Source organism: Heterodontus francisci, chromosome 4 (genome assembly GCF_036365525.1).
Source record: "Heterodontus francisci isolate sHetFra1 chromosome 4, sHetFra1.hap1, whole genome shotgun sequence".
NCBI classification, from domain to species: domain Eukaryota; kingdom Metazoa; phylum Chordata; class Chondrichthyes; order Heterodontiformes; family Heterodontidae; genus Heterodontus; species Heterodontus francisci.
Window position 1 is genome coordinate 3,305,978 of NC_090374.1, and position 22,269 is coordinate 3,328,246.

The window sequence follows — 22,269 nt, forward strand, 5'->3', positions numbered from 1 at the left end:
AGAAACAGAGTTAATAAAAACAGTAAGTGCTGGAAATACTCAGCAGGTCGGGCAGTATCTGTGGAGAGAGAAACAGAGTTAATAAAAACAGCAAGTGCTGAAAATACTCAGCAGGTCAGGCAGCATCTTTGGAGAGAAACAGAGTTAATAAAAACAGTAAGTGCTGGAAATACTCAGCAGGTCGGGCAGTATCTGTGGAGAGAGAAACAGAGTTAATAAAAACAGCAAGTGCTGGAAATACTCAGCAGGTCAGGCAGTATCTGTGGAGAGAGAAACAGAGTTAATAAAAACAGAGAGTGCTGGAAATACTCAGCAGGTCGGGCAGTATCTGTGGAGAGAGAAACAGAGTTAATAAAAACAGCAAGTGCTGGAAATACTCAGCAGGTCGGGCAGTATCTGTGGAGAGAGAAACAGAGTTAATAAAAACAGCGAGTGCTGGAAATACTCAGCAGGTCAGGCAGTATCTGTGGAGAGAGAAACAGAGTTAATAAAAACAGCAAGTGCTGGAAATACTCAGCAGGTCAGGCAGTATCTGTGGAGAGAGAAACAGAGTTAATAAAAACAAAGTGCTGGAAATACTCAGCAGGTCGGGCAGTATCTGTGGAGAGAGAAACAGAGTTAATAAAAACAGCAAGTGCTGGAAATACTCAGCAGGTCGGGCAGTATCTGTGGAGAGAGAAACAGAGTTAATAAAAACAGCAAGTGCTGGAAATATTCAGCAGGTCGGGCAGTATCTGTGGAGAGAGAAACAGAGTTAGTAAAAACAGCAAGTGCTGGAAATACTCAGCAGGTCAGGCAGTATCTGTGGAGAGAGAAACAGAGTTAATAAAAACAGCAAGTGCTGGAAATATTCAGCAGGTCGGGCAGTATCTGTGGAGAGAGAAACAGAGTTAATAAAAACAGCGAGTGCTGGAAATACTCAGCAGGTCGGGCAGTATCTGTGGAGAGAGAAACAGAGTTAATAAAAACAGCAAGTGCTGGAAATATTCAGCAGGTCGGGCAGTATCTGTGGAGAGAGAAACAGAGTTAGTAAAAACAGCAAGTGCTGGAAATACTCAGCAGGTCGGGCAGTATCTGTGGAGAGAGAAACAGAGTTAATAAAAACAGCAAGTGCTGGAAATACTCAGCAGGTCGGGCAGTATCTGTGGAGAGAGAAACAGAGTTAATAAAAACAGCAAGTGCTGGAAATATTCAGCAGGTCGGGCAGTATCTGTGGAGAGAGAAACAGAGTTAGTAAAAACAGCAAGTGCTGGAAATACTCAGCAGGTCAGGCAGTATCTGTGGAGAGAGAAACAGAGTTAATAAAAACAGCAAGTGCTGGAAATACTCAGCAGGTCGGGCAGTATCTGTGGAGAGAGAAACAGAGTTAATAAAAACAGCAAGTGCTGGAAATATTCAGCAGGTCGGGCAGTATCTGTGGAGAGAGAAACAGAGTTAGTAAAAACAGCAAGTGCTGGAAATACTCAGCAGGTCGGGCAGTATCTGTGGAGAGAGAAACAGAGTTAATAAAAACAGCAAGTGCTGGAAATATTCAGCAGGTCAGGCAGTATCTGTGGAGAGAGAAACAGAGTTAGTAAAAACAGCAAGTGCTGGAAATACTCAGCAGGTCGGGCAGTATCTGTGGAGAGAGAAACAGAGTTAATAAAAACAGCAAGTGCTGGAAATATTCAGCAGGTCGGGCAGTATCTGTGGAGAGAGAAACAGAGTTAGTAAAAACAGCAAGTGCTGGAAATACTCAGCAGGTCAGGCAGTATCTGTGGAGAGAGAAACAGAGTTAATAAAAACAGCAAGTGCTGGAAATATTCAGCAGGTCGGGCAGTATCTGTGGAGAGAGAAACAGAGTTAATAAAAACAGCAAGTGCTGGAAATATTCAGCAGGTCGGGCAGTATCTGTGGAGAGAGAAACAGAGTTAGTAAAAACAGCAAGTGCTGGAAATACTCAGCAGGTCGGGCAGTATCTGTGGAGAGAGAAACAGAGTTAATAAAAACAGCAAGTGCTGGAAATACTCAGCAGGTCGGGCAGTATCTGTGGAGAGAGAAACAGAGTTAATAAAAACAGCAAGTGCTGGAAATACTCAGCAGGTCGGGCAGTATCTGTGGAGAGAGAAACAGAGTTAATAAAAACAGCAAGTGCTGGAAATACTCAGCAGGTCGGGCAGTATCTGTGGAGAGAGAAACAGAGTTAATAAAAACAGCAAGTGCTGGAAATACTGAGCGGGTCGGGCAGTATCTATGGAGAGAGAAACAGAGTTAATAAAAACAGCAAGTGCTGGAAATACTCAGCAGGTCAGGCAGTATCTGTGGAGAGAGAAACAGTTAATTAAAACAGCAAGTGCTGGAAATACTCAGCAGGTCGGGCAGTATCTGTGGAGAGAGAAACAGAGTTAATAAAAACAGCAAGTGCTGGAAATACTCAGCAGGTCGGGCAGTATCTGTGGAGAGAGAAACAGAGTTAATAAAAACAGCAAGTGCTGGAAATACTGAGCGGGTCGGGCAGTATCTATGGAGAGAGAAACAGAGTTAATAAAAACAGCGAGTGCTGGAAATACTCAGCAGGTCAGGCAGTATCTGTGGAGAGAGAAACAGAGTTAATAAAAACAGCAAGTGCTGGAAATACTCAGCAGGTCGGGCAGTATCTGTGGAGAGAGAAACAGAGTTAATAAAAACAGCAAGTGCTGGAAATACTCAGCAGGTCGGGCAGTATCTGTGGAGAGAGAAACAGAGTTAATAAAAACAGCAAGTGCTGGAAATACTCAGCGGGTCGGGCAGTATCTGTGGAGAAAGAAACAGAGTTAATAAAAACAGCAAGTGCTGGAAATACTCAGCAGGTCGGGCAGTATCTGTGGAGAGAGAAACAGAGTTAATAAAAACAGCAAGTGCTGGAAATACTCAGCAGGTCAGGCAGTATCTGTGGAGAGAGAAACAGAGTTAATAAAAACAGCAAGTGCTGGAAATACTCAGCAGGTCAGGCAGTATCTGTGGAGAGAGAAACAGTTAATTAAAACAGCAAGTGCTGGAAATACTCAGCAGGTCGGGCAGTATCTGTGGAGAGAGAAACAGAGTTAATAAAAACAGCAAGTGCTGGAAATACTCAGCAGGTCGGGCAGTATCTGTGGAGAGAGAAACAGAGTTAATAAAAACAGCAAGTGCTGGAAATACTGAGCGGGTCGGGCAGTATCTATGGAGAGAGAAACAGAGTTAATAAAAACAGCGAGTGCTGGAAATACTCAGCAGGTCAGGCAGTATCTGTGGAGAGAGAAACAGAGTTAATAAAAACAGCAAGTGCTGGAAATACTCAGCAGGTCGGGCAGTATCTGTGGAGAGAGAAACAGAGTTAATAAAAACAGCAAGTGCTGGAAATACTCAGCAGGTCGGGCAGTATCTGTGGAGAGAGAAACAGAGTTAATAAAAACAGCAAGTGCTGGAAATACTCAGCAGGTCGGGCAGTATCTGTGGAGAGAGAAACAGAGTTAATAAAAACAGCAAGTGCTGGAAATACTCAGCAGGTCGGGCAGTATCTGTGGAGAGAGAAACAGAGTTAATAAAAACAGCAAGTGCTGGAAATACTGAGCGGGTCGGGCAGTATCTATGGAGAGAGAAACAGAGTTAATAAAAACAGCAAGTGCTGGAAATACTCAGCAGGTCAGGCAGTATCTGTGGAGAGAGAAACAGTTAATTAAAACAGCAAGTGCTGGAAATACTCAGCAGGTCGGGCAGTATCTGTGGAGAGAGAAACAGAGTTAATAAAAACAGCAAGTGCTGGAAATACTCAGCAGGTCGGGCAGTATCTGTGGAGAGAGAAACAGAGTTAATAAAAACAGCAAGTGCTGGAAATACTGAGCGGGTCGGGCAGTATCTATGGAGAGAGAAACAGAGTTAATAAAAACAGCGAGTGCTGGAAATACTCAGCAGGTCAGGCAGTATCTGTGGAGAGAGAAACAGAGTTAATAAAAACAGCGAGTGCTGGAAATACTCAGCAGGTCGGGCAGTATCTGTGGAGAGAGAAACAGAGTTAATAAAAACAGCGAGTGCTGGAAATACTCAGCAGGTCAGGCAGTATCTGTGGAGAGAGAAACAGAGTTAATAAAAACAGCAAGTGCTGGAAATACTCAGCGGGTCGGGCAGTATCTGTGGAGAGAGAAACAGTTAATTAAAACAGCAAGTGCTGGAAATACTCAGCAGGTCGGGCAGTATCTGTGGAGAGAGAAACAGAGTTAATAAAAACAGCAAGTGCTGGAAATACTGAGCGGGTCGGGCAGTATCTGTGGAGAGAGAAACAGAGTTAATAAAAACAGCGAGTGCTGGATATACTCAGCAGGTCGGGCAGTATCTGTGGAGAGAGAAACAGAGTTAATAAAAACAGCAAGTGCTGGAAATACTCAGCAGGTCGGGCAGTATCTGTGGAGAGAGAAACAGAGTTAATAAAAACAGCAAGTGCTGGAAATACTCAGCAGGTATGGCAGTATCTATGGAGAGAGAAACAGAGTTAATAAAAACAGCAAGTGCTGGTAATACTCAGCAGGTCAGGCAGTATCTGTGGAGAGAGAAACAGAGTTAATAAAAACAGCAAGTGCTTGAAATACTCAGCAGGTCGGGCAGTATCTGTGGAGAGAGAAACAGAGTTAATAAAAACAGCAAGTGCTGGAAATACTCAGCAGGTCGGGCAGTATCTGTGGAGAGAGAAACAGAGTTAATAAAAACAGCGAGTGCTGGAAATACTCAGCAGGTCGGGCAGTATCTGTGGAGAGAGAAACAGAGTTAATAAAAACAGCAAGTGCTGGAAATACTCAGCAGGTCAGGCAGTATCTGTGGAGAGAGAAACAGAGTTAATAAAAACAGCAAGTGCTGGAAATACTCAGCAGGTCAGGCAGTATCTGTGGAGAGAGAAACAGAGTTAATAAAAACAGCGAGTGCTGGAAATACTCAGCAGGTCGGGCAGTATCTGTGGAGAGAGAAACAGAGTTAATAAAAACAGCGAGTGCTGGAAATACTCAGCAGGTCGGGCAGTATCTGTGGAGAGAGAAACAGAGTTAATAAAAACAGCGAGTGCTGGAAATACTCAGCAGGTCGGGCAGTATCTGTGGAGAGAGAAACAGAGTTAATAAAAACAGCGAGTGCTGGAAATACTCAGCAGGTCGGGCAGTATCTGTGGAGAGAGAAACAGAGTTAATAAAAACAGCGAGTGCTGGAAATACTCAGCAGGTCGGGCAGTATCTGTGGAGAGAGAAACAGAGTTAATAAAAACAGCGAGTGCTGGAAATACTCAGCAGGTCGGGCAGTATCTGTGGAGAGAGAAACAGAGTTAATAAAAACAGCAAGTGCTGGAAATACTCAGCAGGTCAGGCAGCATCTGTGGAGAGAGAAACAGAGTTAATAAAAACAGCGAGTGCTGGAAATACTCAGCAGGTCGGGCAGTATCTGTGGAGAGAGAAACAGAGTTAATAAAAACAGCGAGTGCTGGAAATACTCAGCAGGTCAGGCAGTATCTGTGGAGAGAGAATCAGAGTTAATAAAAACAGCAAGTGCTGGAAATACTCAGCAGGTCGGGCAGTATCTGTGGAGAGAGAAACAGAGTTAATAAAAACAGCGAGTGCTGGAAATACTCAGCAGGTCGGGCAGTATCTGTGGAGAGAGAATCAGAGTTAATAAAAACAGCAAGTGCTGGAAATACTCAGCAGGTCAGGCAGTATCTGTGGAGAGAGAAACAGAGTTAATAAAAACAGCGAGTGCTGGAAATACTCAGCAGGTCAGGCAGTATCTGTGGAGAGAGAAACAGAGTTAATAAAAACAGCGAGTGCTGGAAATACTCAGCAGGTCAGGCAGTATCTGTGGAGAGAGAAACAGAGTTAATAAAAACAGCAAGTGCTGGAAATACTCAGCAGGTCGGGCAGTATCTGTGGAGAGAGAAACAGAGTTAATAAAAACAGCGAGTGCTGGAAATACTCAGCAGGTCGGGCAGTATCTGTGGAGAGAGAAACAGAGTTAATAAAAACAGCAAGCGCTGGAAATACTCAGCAGGTCGGGCAGTATCTGTGGAGAGAGAAACAGAGTTAATAAAAACAGCGAGTGCTGGAAATACTCAGCAGGTCAGGCAGTATCTGTGGAGAGAGAAACAGAGTTAATAAAAACAGCAAGTGCTGGAAATACTCAGCAGGTCGGGCAGTATCTGTGGAGAGAGAAACAGAGTTAATAAAAACAGCAAGTGCTGGAAATACTCAGCAGGTCGGGCAGTATCTGTGGAGAGAGAAACAGAGTTAATAAAAACAGCAAGTGCTGGAAATACTCAGCAGGTCGGGCAGTATCTGTGGAGAGAGAAACAGAGTTAATAAAAACAGCGAGTGCTGGAAATACTCAGCAGGTCGGGCAGTATCTGTGGAGAGAGAAACAGAGTTAATAAAAACAGCGAGAGCTCCCGGCGGAGCAGCAGGAGAAGGTAGCGACTCTTCGGTGGGTGAGTGAAGGCATCAGGAGCTGTGTTTTAAAAGTAAGTACTTACTGTTTTACTTACTGTTTTCCTTGTCTTTGAGTTTCTTTTGGCGCCGGAGGAACCGGAAGCTGGTCGGCAGCGAGGACTCCTGGGTAGGTATTTTCCTTAAAGGTGCGGAGCTCCGTGGACTCGGCCTCATTTCCCGGCGGAGCAGCAGGAGAAGGTAGCGACTCTTCGGTGGGTGAGTGAAGGCATCAGGAGCTGTGTTTTAAAAGTAAGTACTTACTGTTTTACTTACTGTTTTCCTTGTCTTTGAGTTTCTTTTGGCGCCGGAGGAACCGGAAGCTGGTCGGCAGCGAGGACTCCTGGGTAGGTATTTTCCTTAAAGGTGCGGAGCTGAGTAAACCCGAGCCACTACACATGTAGTGTCTCCCACCCATCCTCCTCCTCTAACCTAATAATAAGACCCTTTTTACCCTCCTCCTCTAGCCAAAAAGGACTGAGCAGGTAAGCTATTTACTGTTTTTGTTAATATCTATAGTTGTACTTAACTAAGGGGTAATTGAATAAAATAAATGGCAGCCAGTGTAGTGTATTGCTCCTCCTGCAGAATGTTCGAGGTGAGGGAAACCTCCGGTGGCCCTGCCGACTTCACCTGCTGGAAGTGCATCCGTCTCCAGCTCCTATCAGACCGTGTTAGGGAATTGGAGCTGGAGCTGGATGAACTGAGGATCATTCGGGAAGCTGAGGGGTTGATAGATAGAAGCTACACGGAGGTCGTTACTCCACAAATCAAAGGCAGCTGGGTAACAGTTAGAGGTGGGAAGAGGTCAGTGCAGGGATCTCCTGTGGTCGTTCCCCTCAACAACAAGTATACAGTTTTAGATACTGTTGGGGGGGACGGCCTATCGGGGGCAGGCTGCAGTGACCGGGCCTCTGGCACGGGGTCCTGCACTGTGGCTCAGAAGGGAAGGAGGGAGAATGGGAGAGCACTAGTCATCGGGGACTCGATGGTGAGGAGTACGGACAGGCGGTTCTGTGGGCGCAGGCGAGACGCACGGATGGTTTGTTGCCTCCCTGGTGCCAGGGTCCGTGATGTTTGTGATCGCGTCTTCAGGATCCTTAAAGGGGAGGGGGAGCAGCCAGAGGTCGTGGTGCACATTGGCACCAACGACGTAGGAAGGAAGGGTGGCACAGATGTTAGAAGTGAGTTTAGGGAGTTAGGCTGGAAGCTGAAAGCTCGGACGGACAGAGTTGTTATCTCTGGTTTGTTGCCGGCGCCACGTGATAGTGAGGCTAGGAATAGGGAGAGAGCACAGCTGAACACGTGGCTGCAGGAATGGTGTAGGAGGGAGGGCTTCCAGTTCTTGGATAATTGGACTGCATTCTGGGGAAGATGGGACCTGTTCAAACAGGACGGGCTGCATCTGAACCAGAGGGGCACCTATATCCTGGGAGGGAGGTTTGCTAGTACTGTTCGGGAGGGTTTAAACTAGTTTGGGAGGGGGATGGGAACCGGACTTGTAATCCAGGGACCAGTGGGTCCACTCAGAAAGACAAAGAGTGTAGTGAGGTATTGGGGAAGGTAGCACTGTCGCAGAGGACAGATGGGCACGGAGAAGGGTTAAAGTGCGTATACTTCAACGCAAGAAGCATCAGGAATAAGGTGAGTGAATTGAAGGCGTGGATGGGCACTTGGGACTACGATGTTGTGGCCATCACTGAAACGTGGATAGGTGAGGGGGAGGAATGGTTTTTGGAGGTACCTGGTTATAGATGTTTTCATAAGATTAGGAATGGTGGTAAAAGAGGTGGGGGGGTGGCATTGTTAGTTAGAAATAGTGTAACAACTGCTGAAAGAATTTTCGAGGAGGATCTGCCGACTGAGGCACTGTGGGTTGAGGTCAGGAACAGGAAAGGAGCAGTCACCTTGATGGGAGTTTTCTATAGGCCCCCCAATAGCAGCAGGGAGGTGGAAGAGCAGATTGGGAAACAGATTTTGGAAAGGAGCAGAAGTCACAGGGTAGTAATTATGGGGGATTTCAACTTCCCAAATATTGATTGGCAACTCTTTAGATCGAATAGTTTGGATGGGGTAGTGTTTGTGCAGTATGTCCAGGAAGCTTTTCTGACTCAGTATGTAGACTGCCCGACCAGAGGGGAGGCAATATTGGATTTGGTACTAGGTAATGAACCAGGGCAAGTGATAGAGCTGTTGGTGGGCGAGCACTTTGGAGATAGTGATCACAATTCTGTAGCATTCACTGTGGTAATGGAGAGGGATAGGTATGTGCAACAGGGCAAGGTTTACAATTGGGGGAAGGGTAGATATGATGCTGTCAGGCAGGAACTGAGGAGCATAAGTTGGGAGCATATGCTGGCAGGGAAGGGCACGGTCGAAATGTGGAACTTTTTCAAGGAGCAGATAGTAGGGGCCATTGATAAGCATGTCCCTGTCAGACAGGGAAGGGATGGTCATGTGAGGGAACCGTGGTTGACAAGAGAGGTTGAGAGTCTTGTTAGGAAGAAGAAGGATGCGTATATAAAGTTGAGGAAAAAGGGCACAGGCATAGCTCTGGAGGGATACAAGATGGCCAGGAAGGATCTGAAGAAAGGGATTAGGAGAGCTAAGAGAGGGCATGAAAAATGCTTGGCGGGTAGGATAAAAGAAAACCCCAAGGCCTTTTACGCGTATGTCAGAAATATGAGGATGACTAGGGGGACCGTAGGTCCGGTCAAGGACAATAGCGGGAGACTGTGTGTTGAGCCGGAAGAGATAAGTGAGGTTTTGAATGAGTACTTCTCTTCGGTATTTACGAATGAGAAGGGGTGTATTACTGAAGAGGACGGTGTGAAACAGACTGGTAAGCTCGAGGAAGTGCTCGTTAGGAGGGAAGATGTGTTGGGGTTTTTGAATAACTTGAAGATAGACAAGTCTCCCGGGCCTGACGGGGTATATCCAAGGATGTTATGGGAAGCAAGGGATGAAATTGCAGAGCCGCTGGCAATGATCTTTTCATCTTCTCTGCTGACGGGGGTGGTACCAGGTGATTGGAGGGTGGCAAATGTTGTGCCCCTGTTCAAGAAAGGGAATAGGAACAACCCTGGGAATTACAGGCCAGTTAGTCTTACTTCGGTGGTAGGCAAGTTGATGGAAAAGGTGCTGAGGGATAGGATTTCTGAGCATCTGGAAAGACACTGCTTGATTCGGGACAGTCAGCACGGTTTTGTGAGGGGTAGGTCTTGCCTCACAAGCCTGATTGAATTCTTTGAGCAGGTGACCAAGCAAGTGGATGAGGGTAAACCAGTGGATGTGGTGTACATGGATTTTAGTAAGGCATTTGATAAGGTCCCCCATGGTAGACTTATGGAGAAAGTCAGGAGGCATGGGATAGTGGGGAATGTGGCCAGTTGGATTAAGAATTGGCTAACTGATAGAAGGCAGAGAGTGGTCTTAGATGGTAAATACTCAGCCTGGAGCCCAGTTACCAGTGGCGTGCCGCAGGGATCAGTTCTGGGTCCTCTCCTGTTTGTGATTTTTATTAACGACTTGGATGAGGAAGTCGAAGGGTGGGTCAGTAAATTTGCAGATGATACAAAGGTTGGTGGAGTTGTGGATACCGAGGAGGGCTATTGTCGTCTGCAAAGGGACTTGGATAGGTTGCAGTGCTGGGCTGAAAAGTGGCAGATGGAGTTTAACCCTGAAAAGTGTGAGGTCGTCCATTTTGGAAGGACAAACATGAATGCAAAATACTGGGTTAACGGTAGGGTTCTTGGGCATGTGGAGGAGCAGAGAGACCTTGGGGTCTATGTGCATAGATCATTGAAAGTTGCAACTCAAGTGGATAGGGCTGTGAAGAAGGCATATGGGGTGTTAGCGTTCATTAGCAGAGGGATTGAATTTAAGAGCCGTGAGGTGATGATGCAGCTGTACAGGACCTTGGTAAGGCCTCATTTGGAGTACTGTGTGCAGTTCTGGTCGCCTCATTTTAGGAAGGATGTGGAAGCCTTGGAGAGGGTGCAGAGGAGATTTACCAGGATGTTGCCTGGAATGGAGAATAAGTCTTACGAGGAAAGACTGAACATTCTAGGCCTCTTCTCATTAGAAAGGAGAAGGATGAGGGGTGACATGATAGAGGTTTATAAGATGATCAGGGGAATAGATAGGGTAGACAGTCAGAAACTTTTTCCCCGGGTGGAGCAAAGCGTTACAAGGGGTCATAAATTTAAGGTGAAGGGTGGGAGATATAAGGGGGATGTCAGGGGAAGGTTCTTTACCCAGAGAGTGGTCGAGGCATGGAATGCCTTGCCCGGGGAAGTTGTTGAGTCAGAAACTTTAGGGACTTTCAAAAGGCTTTTGGATAGGTATATGGATAAAGGAGAATGATGGGGTATAGATTAAATTGTCCTTGACAGAGGACAAAGGATCGGCACAACATTGTGGGCCGAAGGGCCTGTTCTGTGCTGTATGTTCTATGTTCTATGTACTCAGCAGGTCGGGCAGTATCTGTGGAGAGAGAAACAGAGTTAATAAAAACAGCGAGTGCTGGAAATACTCAGCAGGTCGGGCAGTATCTGTGGAGAGAGAAACAGAGTTAATAAAAACAGCGAGTGCTGGAAATACTCAGCAGGTCGGGCAGTATCTGTGGAGAGAGAAACAGAGTTAATAAAAACAGCAAGTGCTGGAAATACTCAGCAGGTCAGGCAGCATCTGTGGAGAGAGAAACAGAGTTAATAAAAACAGCGAGTGCTGGAAATACTCAGCAGGTCAGGCAGTATCTGTGGAGAGAGAAACAGAGTTAATAAAAACAGCGAGTGCTGGAAATACTCAGCAGGTCGGGCAGTATCTGTGGAGAGAGAAACAGAGTTAATAAAAACAGCGAGTGCTGGAAATACTCAGCAGGTCGGGCAGTATCTGTGGAGAGAGAAACAGAGTTAATAAAAACAGCAAGTGCTGGAAATACTCAGCAGGTCAGGCAGCATCTGTGGAGAGAGAAACAGAGTTAATAAAAACAGCGAGTGCTGGAAATACTCAGCAGGTCGGGCAGTATCTGTGGAGAGAGAAACAGAGTTAATAAAAACAGCGAGTGCTGGAAATACTCAGCAGGTCAGGCAGTATCTGTGGAGAGAGAATCAGAGTTAATAAAAACAGCAAGTGCTGGAAATACTCAGCAGGTCGGGCAGTATCTGTGGAGAGAGAAACAGAGTTAATAAAAACAGCGAGTGCTGGAAATACTCAGCAGGTCAGGCAGTATCTGTGGAGAGAGAATCAGAGTTAATAAAAACAGCAAGTGCTGGAAATACTCAGCAGGTCAGGCAGTATCTGTGGAGAGAGAAACAGAGTTAATAAAAACAGCGAGTGCTGGAAATACTCAGCAGGTCAGGCAGTATCTGTGGAGAGAGAAACAGAGTTAATAAAAACAGCGAGTGCTGGAAATACTCAGCAGGTCAGGCAGTATCTGTGGAGAGAGAAACAGAGTTAATAAAAACAGCAAGTGCTGGAAATACTCAGCAGGTCGGGCAGTATCTGTGGAGAGAGAAACAGAGTTAATAAAAACAGCGAGTGCTGGAAATACTCAGCAGGTCGGGCAGTATCTGTGGAGAGAGAAACAGAGTTAATAAAAACAGAGAGTGCTGGAAATACTCAGCAGGTCGGGCAGTATCTGTGGAGAGGGAAACAGAGTTAATAAAAACAGCGAGTGCTGGAAATACTCAGCAGGTCAGGCAGTATCTGTGGAGAGAGAATCAGAGTTAATAAAAACAGCGAGTGCTGGAAATACTCAGCAGGTCAGGCAGTATCTGTGGAGAGAGAATCAGAGTTAATAAAAACAGCGAGTGCTGGAAATACTCAGCAGGTCAGGCAGTATCTGTGGAGAGAGAAACAGAGTTAATAAAAACAGCAAGTGCTGGAAATACTCAGCAGGTCGGGCAGTATCTGTGGAGAGAGAATCAGAGTTAATAAAAACAGCGAGTGCTGGAAATACTCAGCAGGTCAGGCAGTATCTGTGGAGAGAGAATCAGAGTTAATAAAAACAGCGAGTGCTGGAAATACTCAGCAGGTCGGGCAGTATCTGTGGAGAGAGAAACAGAGTTAATAAAAACAGCAAGTGCTGGAAATACTCAGCAGGTCGGGCAGTATCTATGGAGAGAGAAACAGAGTTAATAAAAACAGCGAGTGCTGGAAATACTCAGCAGGTCAGGCAGTATCTGTGGAGAGAGAAACAGAGTTAATAAAAACAGCGAGTGCTGGAAATACTCAGCAGGTCAGGCAGTATCTGTGGAGAGAGAAACAGAGTTAATAAAAACAGCAAGTGCTGGAAATACTCAGCAGGTCAGGCAGTATCTGTGGAGAGAGAAACAGAGTTAATAAAAACAGCAAGTGCTGGAAATACTCTGCAGGTCGGGCAGTATCTGTGGAGAGAGAAACAGAGTTAATAAAAACAGCGAGTGCTGGAAATACTCAGCAGGTCGGGCAGTATCTGTGGAGAGAGAAACAGAGTTAATAAAAACAGAGAGTGCTGGAAATACTCAGCAGGTCGGGCAGTATCTGTGGAGAGGGAAACAGAGTTAATAAAAACAGCGAGTGCTGGAAATACTCAGCAGGTCAGGCAGTATCTGTGGAGAGAGAATCAGAGTTAATAAAAACAGCGAGTGCTGGAAATACTCAGCAGGTCAGGCAGTATCTGTGGAGAGAGAATCAGAGTTAATAAAAACAGCGAGTGCTGGAAATACTCAGCAGGTCAGGCAGTATCTGTGGAGAGAGAAACAGAGTTAATAAAAACAGCAAGTGCTGGAAATACTCAGCAGGTCGGGCAGTATCTGTGGAGAGAGAATCAGAGTTAATAAAAACAGCGAGTGCTGGAAATACTCAGCAGGTCAGGCAGTATCTGTGGAGAGAGAATCAGAGTTAATAAAAACAGCGAGTGCTGGAAATACTCAGCAGGTCGGGCAGTATCTGTGGAGAGAGAAACAGAGTTAATAAAAACAGCAAGTGCTGGAAATACTCAGCAGGTCGGGCAGTATCTATGGAGAGAGAAACAGAGTTAATAAAAACAGCGAGTGCTGGAAATACTCAGCAGGTCAGGCAGTATCTGTGGAGAGAGAAACAGAGTTAATAAAAACAGCGAGTGCTGGAAATACTCAGCAGGTCAGGCAGTATCTGTGGAGAGAGAAACAGAGTTAATAAAAACAGCAAGTGCTGGAAATACTCAGCAGGTCAGGCAGTATCTGTGGAGAGAGAAACAGAGTTAATAAAAACAGCAAGTGCTGGAAATACTCTGCAGGTCGGGCAGTATCTGTGGAGAGAGAAACAGAGTTAATAAAAACAGCGAGAGCTGGAAATACTCAGCAGGTCGGGCAGTATCTGTGGAGAGAGAAACAGAGTTAATAAAAACAGCGAGTGCTGGAAATACTCAGCAGGTCAGGCAGTATCTGTGGAGAGAGAAACAGAGTTAATAAAAACAGCAAGTGCTGGAAATACTCAGCAGGTCGGGCAGTATCTGTGGAGAGAGAAACAGAGTTAATAAAAACAGCGAGTGCTGGAAATACTCAGCAGGTCAGGCAGTATCTGTGAAGAGAGAAACAGAGTTAATAAAAACAGCAAGTGCTGGAAATACTCAGCAGGTCGGGCAGTATCTGTGGAGAGAGAAACAGAGTTAATAAAAACAGCAAGTGCTGGAAATACTCAGCAGGTCGGGCAGTATCTGTGCACACAGAAACAGAGTTAATAAAAACAGCAAGTGCTGGAAATACTCAGCAGGTCGGGCAGTATCTGTGGAGAGAGAAACAGAGTTAATAAAAACAGCAAGTGCTGGAAATACTCAGCAGGTCGGGCAGTATCTGTGGAGAGAGAAACAGAGTTAATAAAAACAGCAAGTGCTGGAAATACTCAGCAGGTCGGGCAGTATCTGTGGACACAGAAACAGAGTTAATAAAAACAGCAAGTGCTGGAAATACTCAGCAGGTCGGGCAGGATCTGTGGAGAGAGAAACAGAGTTAATAAAAACAGCAAGTGCTGGAAATACTCAGCAGGTCAGGCAGTATCTGTGGAGAGAGAAACAGAGTGAATAAAAACAGCGAGTGCTGGAAATACTCAGCAGGTCAGGCAGTATCTGTGGAGAGAGAAACAGAGTTAATAAAAACAGCAAGTGCTGGAAATACTCAGCAGGTCGGGCAGTATCTGTGGAGAGAAACAGAGTTAATAAAAACAGCAAGTGCTGGAAATACTCTGCAGGTCGGGCAGTATCTGTGGAGAGAGAAACAGAGTTAATAAAAACAGCAAGTGCTGGAAATACTCAGCAGGTCGGGCAGTATCTGTGGAGAGAGAAACAGAGTTAATAAAAACAGCAAGTGCTGGAAATACTCAGCAGGTCGGGCAGTATCTGTGGAGAGAGAAACAGAGTTAATAAAAACAGCAAGTGCTGGAAATACTCAGCAGGTCGGGCAGTATCTGTGGACACAGAAACAGAGTTAATAAAAACAGCAAGTGCTGGAAATACTCAGCAGGTCGGGCAGTATCTGTGGAGACAGAAACAGAGTTAATAAAAACAGCAAGTGCTGGAAATACTCAGCGGGTCGGGCAGTATCTGTGGAGAGAGAAACAGAGTTAATAAAAACAGCAAGTGCTGGAAATACTCAGCAGGTCGGGCAGTATCTGTGGACACAGAAACAGAGTTAATAAAAACAGCAAGTGCTGGAAATACTCAGCAGGTCGGGCAGTATCTGTGGAGACAGAAACAGAGTTAATAAAAACAGCAAGTGCTGGAAATACTCAGCAGGTCGGGCAGTATCTGTGGAGAGAGAAACAGAGTTAATAAAAACAGCAAGTGCTGGAAATACTCAGCAGGTCGGGCAGTATCTGTGGACACAGAAACAGAGTTAATAAAAACAGCAAGTGCTGGAAATACTCAGCAGGTCGGGCAGTATCTGTGGAGAGAGAAACAGAGTTAATAAAAACAGCAAGTGCTGGAAATACTCAGCAGGTCAGGCAGTATCTGTGGAGAGAGAAACAGAGTTAATAAAAACAGCAAGTGCTGGAAATACTCAGCAGGTCGGGCAGTATCTGTGGAGAGAGAAACAGAGTTAATAAAAACAGCAAGTGCTGGAAATACTCAGCAGGTCAGGCAGTATCTGTGGAGAGAGAAACAGAGTTAATAAAAACAGCAAGTGCTGGAAATACTCAGCAGGTCGGGCAGTATCTGTGGAGAGAGAAACAGAGTTAATAAAAACAGCAAGTGCTGGAAATACTCAGCAGGTCGGGCAGTATCTGTGGAGAGAGAAACAGAGTTAATAAAAACAGCAAGTGCTGGAAATACTCAGCAGGTCGGGCAGTATCTATGGAGAGAGAAACAGAGTTAATAAAAACAGCGAGTGCTGGAAATACTCAGCAGGTCAGGCAGTATCTGTGGAGAGAGAAACAGAGTTAATAAAAACAGCGAGTGCTGGAAATACTCAGCAGGTCAGGCAGTATCTGTGGAGAGAGAAACAGAGTTAATAAAAACAGCAAGTGCTGGAAATACTCAGCAGGTCAGGCAGTATCTGTGGAGAGAGAAACAGAGTTAATAAAAACAGCAAGTGCTGGAAATACTCTGCAGGTCGGGCAGTATCTGTGGAGAGAGAAACAGAGTTAATAAAAACAGCGAGAGCTGGAAATACTCAGCAGGTCGGGCAGTATCTGTGGAGAGAGAAACAGAGTTAATAAAAACAGCGAGTGCTGGAAATACTCAGCAGGTCAGGCAGTATCTGTGGAGAGAGAAACAGAGTTAATAAAAACAGCAAGTGCTGGAAATACTCAGCAGGTCGGGCAGTATCTGTGGAGAGAGAAACAGAGTTAATAAAAACAGCGAGTGCTGGAAATACTCAGCAGGTCAGGCAGTATCTGTGAAGAGAGAAACAGAGTTAATAAAAACAGCAAGTGCTGGAAATACTCAGCAGGTCGGGCAGTATCTGTGGAGAGAGAAACAGAGTTAATAAAAACAGCAAGTGCTGGAAATACTCAGCAGGTCGGGCAGTATCTGTGCACACAGAAACAGAGTTAATAAAAACAGCAAGTGCTGGAAATACTCAGCAGGTCGGGCAGTATCTGTGGAGAGAGAAACAGAGTTAATAAAAACAGCAAGTGCTGGAAATACTCAGCAGGTCGGGCAGTATCTGTGGAGAGAGAAACAGAGTTAATAAAAACAGCAAGTGCTGGAAATACTCAGCAGGTCGGGCAGTATCTGTGGACACAGAAACAGAGTTAATAAAAACAGCAAGTGCTGGAAATACTCAGCAGGTCGGGCAGGATCTGTGGAGAGAGAAACAGAGTTAATAAAAACAGCAAGTGCTGGAAATACTCAGCAGGTCAGGCAGTATCTGTGGAGAGAGAAACAGAGTGAATAAAAACAGCGAGTGCTGGAAATACTCAGCAAGTCAGGCAGTATCTGTGGAGAGAGAAACAGAGTTAATAAAAACAGCAAGTGCTGGAAATACTCAGCAGGTCGGGCAGTATCTGTGGAGAGAAACAGAGTTAATAAAAACAGCAAGTGCTGGAAATACTCTGCAGGTCGGGCAGTATCTGTGGAGAGAGAAACAGAGTTAATAAAAACAGCAAGTGCTGGAAATACTCAGCAGGTCGGGCAGTATCTGTGGAGAGAGAAACAGAGTTAATAAAAACAGCAAGTGCTGGAAATACTCAGCAGGTCGGGCAGTATCTGTGGAGAGAGAAACAGAGTTAATAAAAACAGCAAGTGCTGGAAATACTCAGCAGGTCGGGCAGTATCTGTGGACACAGAAACAGAGTTAATAAAAACAGCAAGTGCTGGAAATACTCAGCAGGTCGGGCAGTATCTGTGGAGACAGAAACAGAGTTAATAAAAACAGCAAGTGCTGGAAATACTCAGCGGGTCGGGCAGTATCTGTGGAGAGAGAAACAGAGTTAATAAAAACAGCAAGTGCAGGAAATACTCAGCAGGTCGGGCAGTATCTGTGGACACAGAAACAGAGTTAATAAAAACAGCAAGTGCTGGAAATACTCAGCAGGTCGGGCAGTATCTGTGGAGACAGAAACAGAGTTAATAAAAACAGCAAGTGCTGGAAATACTCAGCAGGTCGGGCAGTATCTGTGGAGAGAGAAACAGAGTTAATAAAAACAGCAAGTGCTGGAAATACTCAGCAGGTCGGGCAGTATCTGTGGACACAGAAACAGAGTTAATAAAAACAGCAAGTGCTGGAAATACTCAGCAGGTCGGGCAGTATCTGTGGAGAGAGAAACAGAGTTAATAAAAACAGCAAGTGCTGGAAATACTCAGCAGGTCAGGCAGTATCTGTGGAGAGAGAAACAGAGTTAATAAAAACAGCAAGTGCTGGAAATACTCAGCAGGTCGGGCAGTATCTGTGGAGAGAGAAACAGAGTTAATAAAAACAGCAAGTGCTGGAAATACTCAGCAGGTCAGGCAGTATCTGTGGAGAGAGAAACAGAGTTAATAAAAACAGCAAGTGCTGGAAATACTCAGCAGGTCGGGCAGTATCTGTGGAGAGAGAAACAGAGTTAATAAAAACAGCAAGTGCTGGAAATACTCAGCAGGTCGGGCAGTATCTGTGGAGAGAGAAACAGAGTTAATAAAAACAGCAAGTGCTGGAAATACTCAGCAGGTCGGGCAGTATCTGTGGAGAGAGAAACAGAGTTAATAAAAACAGCGAGTGCTGGAAATACTCAGCAGGTCAGGCAGTATCTGTGGAGAGAGAAACAGAGTTAATAAAAACAGCAAGTGCTGGAAATACTCAGCAGGTCGGGCAGTATCTGTGGAGAGAGAAACAGAGTTAATAAAAACAGCAAGTGCTGGAAATACTCAGCAGGTCAGGCAGTATCTGTGGAGAGAGAAACAGAGTTAATAAAAACAGCAAGTGCTGGAAATACTCAGCAGGTCAGGCAGTATCTGTGGAGAGAGAAACAGAGTTAATAAAAACAGCAAGTGCTGGAAATACTCAGCAGGTCAGACAGTATCTGTGGAGAGAGAAAGAGAGTTAATAAAAACAGCAAGTGCTGGAAATACTCAGCAGGTCAGGCAGTATCTGTGGAGAGAGAAACAGAGTTAATAAAAACAGCAAGTGCTGGAAATACTCAGCAGGTCGGGCAGTATCTGTGGAGAGAGAAACAGAGTTAATAAAAACAGCAAGTGCTGGAAATACTCAGCAGGTCAGGCAGTATCTGTGGAGAGAGAAACAGAGTTAATAAAAACAGCAAGTGCTGGAAATACTCAGCAGGTCGGGCAGTATCTGTGGAGAGAGAAACAGAGTTAATAAAAACAGCAAGTGCTGGAAATACTCAGCAGGTCGGGCAGTATCTGTGGAGAGAGAAACAGAGTTAATAAAAACAGCAAGTGCTGGAAATACTCAGCAGGTCGGGCAGTATCTGTGGAGAGAGAAACAGAGTTAATAAAAACAGCGAGTGCTGGAAATACTCAGCAGGTCAGGCAGTATCTGTGGAGAGAGAAACAGAGTTAATAAAAACAGCAAGTGCTGGAAATACTCAGCGGGTCGGGCAGTATCTGTGGAGAGAGAAACAGAGTTAATAAAAACAGCAAGTGCTGGAAATACTCAGCGGGTCAGGCAGTATCTGTGGAGAGAGAAACAGAGTTAATAAAAACAGCAAGTGCTGGAAATACTCAGCGGGTCGGGCAGTATCTGTGGAGAGAGAAACAGAGTTAATAAAAACAGCAAGTGCTGGAAATACTCAGCAGGTCAGGCAGTATCTGTGGAGAGAGAAACAGAGTTAATAAAAACAGCAAGTGCTGGAAATACTCAGCAGGTCGGGCAGTATCTGTGGAGAGAGAAACAGAGTTAATAAAAACAGCAAGTGCTGGAAATACTCAGCAGGTCGGGCAGTATCTGTGGAGAGAGAAACAGAGTTAATAAAAACAGCAAGTGCTGGAAATACTCAGCAGGTCGGGCAGTATCTGTGGAGAGAGAAACAGAGTTAATAAAAACAGCGAGTGCTGGAAATACTCAGCAGGTCGGGCAGTATCTGTGGAGACAGAAACAGAGTTAATAAAAACAGCGAGTGCTGGAAATACTCAGCAGGTCGGGCAGTATCTGTGGAGACAGAAACAGAGTTAATAAAAACAGCAAGTGCTGGAAATACTCAGCAGGTCAGGCAGTATCTGTGGAGAGAGAAACAGAGTTAATAAAAACAGCCAGTGCTGGTAATACTCAGCAGGTCAGGCAGTATCTGTGGAGAGAGAAACAGAGTTAATAAAAACAGCAAGTGCTGGAAATACTCAGCAGGTCGGGCAGTATCTGTGGAGAGAGAAACAGAGTTAATAAAAACAGCGAGTGCTGGAAATACTCAGCAGGTCAGGCAGTATCTGTGGAGAGAGAAACAGAGTTAATAAAAACAGCAAGTGCTGGAAATACTCAGCGGGTCGGGCAGTATCTGTGGAGAGAGAAACAGAGTTAATAAAAACAGCGAGTGCTGGAAATACTCAGCAGGTCAGGCAGTATCTGTGGAGAGAGAAACAGAGTTAATAAAAACAGCAAGTGCTGGAAATACTCAGCAGGTCGGGCAGTATCTGTGGAGAGAGAAACAGAGTTAATAAAAACAGCGAGTGCTGGAAATACTCAGCAGGTCAGGCAGTATCTGTGAAGAGAGAAACAGAGTTAATAAAAACAGCAAGTGCTGGAAATACTCAGCAGGTCGGGCAGTATCTGTGGAGAGAGAAACAGAGTTAATAAAAACAGCAAGTGCTGGAAATACTCAGCAGGTCGGGCAGTATCTGTGCACACAGAAACAGAGTTAATAAAAACAGCAAGTGCTGGAAATACTCAGCAGGTCGGGCAGTATCTGTGGAGAGAGAAACAGAGTTAATAAAAACAGCAAGTGCTGGAAATACTCAGCAGGTCGGGCAGTATCTGTGGAGAGAGAAACAGAGTTAATAAAAACAGCAAGTGCTGGAAATACTCAGCAGGTCGGGCAGTATCTGTGGACACAGAAACAGAGTTAATAAAAACAGCAAGTGCTGGAAATACTCAGCAGGTCGGGCAGGATCTGTGGAGAGAGAAACAGAGTTAATAAAAACAGCAAGTGCTGGAAATACTCAGCAGGTCAGGCAGTATCTGTGGAGAGAGAAACAGAGTGAATAAAAACAGCGAGTGCTGGAAATACTCAGCAGGTCAGGCAGTATCTGTGGAGAGAGAAACAGAGTTAATAAAAACAGCAAGTGCTGGAAATACTCAGCAGGTCGGGCAGTATCTGTGGAGAGAAACAGAGTTAATAAAAACAGCAAGTGCTGGAAATACTCTGCAGGTCGGGCAGTATCTGTGGAGAGAGAAACAGAGTTAATAAAAACAGCAAGTGCTGGAAATACTCAGCAGGTCGGGCAGTATCTGTGGAGAGAGAAACAGAGTTAATAAAAACAGCAAGTGCTGGAAATACTCAGCAGGTCGGGCAGTATCTGTGGAGAGAGAAACAGAGTTAATAAAAACAGCAAGTGCTGGAAATACTCAGCAGGTCGGGCAGTATCTGTGGACACAGAAACAGAGTTAATAAAAACAGCAAGTGCTGGAAATACTCAGCAGGTCGGGCAGTATCTGTGGAGACAGAAACAGAGTTAATAAAAACAGCAAGTGCTGGAAATACTCAGCGGGTCGGGCAGTATCTGTGGAGAGAGAAACAGAGTTAATAAAAACAGCAAGTGCTGGAAATACTCAGCAGGTCGGGCAGTATCTGTGGACACAGAAACAGAGTTAATAAAAACAGCAAGTGCTGGAAATACTCAGCAGGTCGGGCAGTATCTGTGGAGACAGAAACAGAGTTAATAAAAACAGCAAGTGCTGGAAATACTCAGCAGGTCGGGCAGTATCTGTGGAGAGAGAAACAGAGTTAATAAAAACAGCAAGTGCTGGAAATACTCAGCAGGTCGGGCAGTATCTGTGGACACAGAAACAGAGTTAATAAAAACAGCAAGTGCTGGAAATACTCAGCAGGTCGGGCAGTATCTGTGGAGAGAGAAACAGAGTTAATAAAAACAGCAAGTGCTGGAAATACTCAGCAGGTCAGGCAGTATCTGTGGAGAGAGAAACAGAGTTAATAAAAACAGCAAGTGCTGGAAATACTCAGCAGGTCGGGCAGTATCTGTGGAGAGAGAAACAGAGTTAATAAAAACAGCAAGTGCTGGAAATACTCAGCAGGTCAGGCAGTATCTGTGGAGAGAGAAACAGAGTTAATAAAAACAGCAAGTGCTGGAAATACTCAGCAGGTCGGGCAGTATCTGTGGAGAGAGAAACAGAGTTAATAAAAACAGCAAGTGCTGGAAATACTCAGCAGGTCGGGCAGTATCTGTGGAGAGAGAAACAGAGTTAATAAAAACAGCAAGTGCTGGAAATACTCAGCAGGTCGGGCAGTATCTATGGAGAGAGAAACAGAGTTAATAAAAACAGCGAGTGCTGGAAATACTCAGCAGGTCAGGCAGTATCTGTGGAGAGAGAAACAGAGTTAATAAAAACAGCGAGTGCTGGAAATACTCAGCAGGTCAGGCAGTATCTGTGGAGAGAGAAACAGAGTTAATAAAAACAGCAAGTGCTGGAAATACTCAGCAGGTCAGGCAGTATCTGTGGAGAGAGAAACAGAGTTAATAAAAACAGCAAGTGCTGGAAATACTCTGCAGGTCGGGCAGTATCTGTGGAGAGAGAAACAGAGTTAATAAAAACAGCGAGAGCTGGAAATACTCAGCAGGTCGGGCAGTATCTGTGGAGAGAGAAACAGAGTTAATAAAAACAGCGAGTGCTGGAAATACTCAGCAGGTCAGGCAGTATCTGTGGAGAGAGAAACAGAGTTAATAAAAACAGCAAGTGCTGGAAATACTCAG